This window comes from Mizuhopecten yessoensis, unplaced genomic scaffold, assembly GCF_002113885.1.
Source record: "Mizuhopecten yessoensis strain PY_sf001 unplaced genomic scaffold, ASM211388v2 scaffold7497, whole genome shotgun sequence".
Lineage (NCBI taxonomy): Eukaryota > Metazoa > Mollusca > Bivalvia > Pectinida > Pectinidae > Mizuhopecten > Mizuhopecten yessoensis.
In genome coordinates, this window is record NW_018407077.1 from 169,552 (window position 1) to 175,368 (window position 5,817).

Below are 5,817 nucleotides of genomic sequence, written 5' to 3' on the forward strand. Positions count from 1 at the left end.
TTGATCTGACATTTATTAAACTATATATTGTTACTTTGTTATTACCTGGTTATGTACGGAACTGTACTAATGTTGTTTCTATTCATTTTCCACCCTTGTTGTAATGATGACCTATGCCTATGTCCTTATCAACAAAGTTATTGTGGCTGGTATGGACAGGGTTAACATCTGCATGGCCACTACATACAGTTATATAGCGATGAGTATTTTCTATGATTTGATATATCCAAGTTTAGCCCATTGCATTTTAGTTTCTGTCCTTACCTCCTGCAATGATAAAAAAACAAATTATGCATCTTTTAAAAATTTACTCGAATTTGTTCAGATATGAATTTGATTTAATCTCATTTGATACACTGTACACAATACAAGACAATACAATAACCAAAAAAGTGATTTGTTTATTTATTTCAAAATATTTCAATAAGATTGGATCCTTTGATGTTTTGAGTTGAAATGCAACCTGATTAGATATATTCTTAACGAAATTTTACTCTCTAAAACAGAGATTACATGTAAAGAGGAAAATACTTAAGAGTCATAATGTACTGAAAACTGAAATTACCTACAACACATGAAAACAATATATGTGTATATACTATTTCCTATAAGGAGCAGACCTTGGGAAATATTTGAAAAAGAAATGAAGGGAAATTACCTGTGATGTATTTCTTACCAGGTGCTGTTTTTCCTAAGTCTAGAAAGCTGGTCATGACTCTTGTTAGTACCTGATCAGAGCATTGGTAAATTGGGTTGGTATCAAATCACTGCCTTACGGGGCACATATCACAACTCGTGCTTGTTTTTAGACATATCATAACAAAGCCCCCCCCCCCCTCCCTAAAAAAAATAATCTACAAAAAACACGCACTGATGTTCATGAAAAAAATGTAAATGAAGGAAAATTACCTGTAATGTATTAATGCATATCCTACCACTGCTTTCCCCAAATCTAGAAAGCTGCTCACGTGTCTTGTTATATCTAGTACCTAATAAGAGCATTGGTAATAAATGGTAACAAAGCCCCCCCCCCCCCCCCCCCCCCCCCCCCTAACTGGTACTGGTACACAGAGAAATGCGCTGATGTCCTACGTGAAAACAAGTTAAATCATGGGTTTGCTGAGATTGTGATAAAAAAGTAATCAATCTGACAATTACACAAACGCATGCGCACTGTTTTGGATATGACACTATATATTTACCTCATTGTATAAACTCGTCTGCTCGTGTCTGAATGTTCGGTATGGGTCCCTGGGGACATTGACGTGTTCAGACTCTCTTTCGTAACACTTGAAGCTGTTTACACTGCCACGTATTACTTATTTCTGAACAAAATCCATGTCAGCAGTCAACACGGTATAGCTGCAATGCTTCGAATGAAATGTTCAACGTCAAGACCTAGCGATTGGTAATGGTCACAATTCTTCCATCGTACGTATAATGACCTATTCCGTTTAAGTGATGATGTGAAACTCTGTGTAATGTTTGTTTTCTTTCTATTTAACATGTAGATAAGCGAGCAATAACAATGGAAAGCACACATTCTTTCACTTTCAGGCTTCATCCTCAGCAGCTGTCAGTCATTAGCTGCGATGGTAAACTTCCGGTGTAAACGACGTTCGTTCTTATATACTGACACATGCATTTTAAACACTCTTCTAACCCAAAAAGATACCACTGTGACATCTCAAAAAGGTATATTGCCGTTCAGATGTAGCAAAAATCACGTCAAGAAAACTCACCAAGAAGCAGTTCCGGATAACAGAATTTCATCGGAAATATACAACCCTTAAATAGAGGCTTCTAAACCCAAAAAATTGAGACCACCACCAGAGGTTGCACTATGGACCAACTTAAACTAGCCTCTTGCCAGATTGTTCAGGATGTCACGGACTACAAACAAACACGCACCGTTTTTGCACCGATTGATTAATCAGAAGATCTGAACTTCAGCGCTTCAGATACAGACACAGATTAACCACCTACATGTATCAGCCACAACTATCTAGAATACGGAGACAAAGTGGACGCAATGCACGATAAGTGATACACCTGTAGATGAAAAACCTATGGAACTTACAAATTTCCGTTTGCAGGATTTATGGACTATTGGACACTGTCTAAATTAATAACCAGTTATACAGTTAGAATTACGCCCAAGTATCCACCTAGGTTCAGTTCGTTCTGCGTGCGGCTTGCGTGCGGTTAGCGGTAGTCTTGCGGCTAGAAAGCGATCGTTCACCGTTCGAGCACCGTTCGTATGTTTCGTCTGTTTCGTTCGTATCAGCTAAATCGTTCCGTTCGGTTATTTCGACCGTCCCTATCGTCCAATTATTTCATTGGGTCGTTTAGTTCGGCTACTCCGTCCGGCTGTTCCGTCCGGCTGTTTAGTTCGATCGTCTAACTTACTCCGTCTTTTTGGGTTAGGATGCGCACGCAGTTTATCAATTCATTATGATAGAACTGCAGAATATCTCACGTTTATCTTCAGAATTACGAACCTCAATTATCAGATACAGTGACAAAGGCTACGCTATTAGAAAGATTATTCGTTGTCAAGCACATACGCACGCCGAATTGCGTATTTACGGTATTTATAGGAACTCTTCAATGCGGGAAACCACGTTGTTGTCGGTAAACATAAAAACAAAATGGAGAAAAAGAAGAATACAGAGAATATTGGGCGAATTTAACTGGATTTCGGATTACGAAATTGTTTTCTGAGCAAGAAATGGTCAACAATTAAAGCCTGCTGTTCCAAAGACTGGATGACAAAAACGCAAAAGAAATGCAGTGTGGCTAATTACCGCCTGACTACTCGTAAGCTCCCCGAAGTGTTCATAAAATTCGCATTGTAAATTTNTTTCTCAGATACAGTGACAAAGGCTACACTATTAGAAAGATTATTCGTTGTCAAGCACATACGCACGCCGAATTGCGTATTTACGGTATTTATAGGAACTCTTCAATGCGGGAAACCACGTTGTTGTCGGTAAACATAAAAACAAAATGGAGAAAAGGAAGAGTACAGAGTATATTGGGCGAATTTAACTGGATTTCGGATTACGAAGTTGTTTTCGGAGCAAGAAATGGTCAACTATTAAAGCCTGCTGTTCCAAAGACTGGATGACAAAGTCGCAAAAGAAATGCAGTGTGGCTAATTACCGCCTGACTACTCGTAAGCTCCCCGAAGTGTTCACAAAATTCGCATTGTAAATTTCCCATTTATACAATACCCTTTTCACACGTTTATCAAATTAGTATGTCGTTGATTTAGTTTGTATAAAGTCTCGAGTAAGTTTGTACATGTGTTACACCTTAAGAACTGTACTGTACGTCTCTCTGTTCAATAGTATATATGGTAGGGAAAAAAGTCCCGAAACGCCCCTCCCCCCTCCAACAAGAGGTTTAAATTTCGTAGGTTTAAACAAATTATCATAATCAATGCACTATTCACACTTCCAGTACTACGACGTATTTGACCTTTGTCATACAAGAATTAATTTTGTCTCAAGCTTTTATATAATTCTCAATTGTTTGAATATGAAGATCAAAGGAACAGAGTACTATTGAATAAATATATATTTCTACACTTAGTGTAAGTGTAAGAGGGGAACATACAGCCTTCAGTATATACTAGAAGGATCATGGTGATGCTGTACATCAGATATTACAATTCCCTGTCAGACTTGGATCATAAATGTTTACCAAAACATGTCATTACATGTAAATTTCTTCATGATTAAAGACTGTGATAAAATGTATTTCTGTAAACAGAAGTTAATATTTGCTTATTTTAGACACTCTAAATAACAATTAAGTTAGGAATTATTTGATAAGGTAAATACAATTCGTCTTCTCCCCCACCCTTATTTCGAGTTATAAATTTTGGTGTATAACCATAAATATTATATTATAAATATTGAGATAAGATACAATTGCATGCAAAACATTTAGTACACAGGATAATCCTGGAGGGCATTGACCCCTCAAAAATGAAATTGACCCTTCCATGTTCAAATTTAATCTTACATAGAATAACCCTCTTAATTTTGATTAGTCTTATTTTTTACATTATTATTTAAGGGAATTAATGGAAAAAACTATAAGCATCACTTTCGGATAATATTAATGTTTCAATTAGTGATGAGATGAAGTCATGAGTCAATGGCAAGGTCAAAATGATCTTTTTACATTTGAGATATATATTTAATTGAAATTGTCAAGAAAAGTTAAACTTGCTTCTATATTTGATATGATTTTTATGAATTTCACGGTCAATATGAATGCCTGTATCATGCAAACTTATCCTCAACCATGCCATTTTTACATAATATTATTTTTGTATTTTCAGTTCCTATCTCAACTTAAATTGTTACCAGTCTGCCATCATAATTGGGGCCACATTACAGCAACAGATGCACCAGACGTGAAGGAAATCAAAGAGGAAGCAGTCATAATCTCTCTAAGACAGTCAGTTGTCAGAGGACATTTACAGCATAAATAAGGATCCATGGAATCTCATCCCAGAGTATGTCAAACTAGTCAAAATTGAATTACATCTCCTAAATTCCTGCAAATAGAAAACTCTTTTATGGACACTAAGCTGTGATAGTTACTCAGCAAAATATGTTCAAAGTTATATAACTAACATGTACATGTTACCTTGCTGAACTCCAGAATAATATTGATTATAATTTGTTGTTTTAGTGGCTAAGTGAGTTTGGATAGGAATATCTGTATCGATTAGCAGTATTTAAAATTATATACCTGGTAACTGGATAGTTTAAAGAGCAGTATATACCCTAAGAAAACCCTTTCCAGATGAAATTCACTAGATTTTTATCTAACCTCTGTCATCCATCTGTCTGGCGTCAACGTTATACTTTAAACAACTTCTTCTGAATAATCAAAAGGCCCAGGATGTTGATATTTTGGTGGTAAAATGTTGAGATGAATGACCTTGACTTATATTCAAGTTGCAATAAACAGGAGGCCTTGGGTGGTGTTATTAAGCAATTAACATGCTAGAATGAGGGAATGTGATGTATGTGAAATTGAATGACATTGACTAGCCTTCAAGGTCACATGTCAAATGTGTAAAATCCTTTAACATAAATTACTATTTCTGAATATCAGGTAAATCTTTGGTGTTGATATTTAGCCAATAACATGCTGGGATAAAGGGTTCTAAAATATATGCAAATGCTCTTGAATGACCTTGACTCAATTTTAGAGTGTATGTTAAATTGTTAATATCAGGGTCATATAATATTATGTTTAAATTTATTAAAACATTTAATTGACTTCTGAATAATAAAAGGGCTGGCTGAAGCTGGCTCAATATGATGTGTTAGAAGTGACTAAATGGCTATAACAACCAGCTTAGTTCAGAAAAAAAAATGTTCAAATCTTCCAATAAAGATTCACAAAGATAAAATAAGGTGTAGGAAAGATCTGCCAAATAGACCCCAAACATGCATAGTCTGATTGAACAGCTTAAAGACTTTCTTGTACTCTTTTTGATAAACATGTATTTTTCCAACAGCTTGAAAAATTCAAAATAAAATTCCAGTTGAGCTATCAAGGCCCCTGGGCCTCTTGTTTGTGAATAAAGTGAATAGATCTCTAGGCAAATTATGTATTTAACCAGTAGGTAGACTAATTGAGTTATAAACATTCATGTTTTGATATTTCAGATTTTTTTTACTATTCCTTAAGTATATATATATCTTTAGTCAAATTGTTATCGAATATTTTGGCTCAAATTTCCTTACAAATGTGTAATCTTTCTAATTTTTAGGTCACCTGAGCCAA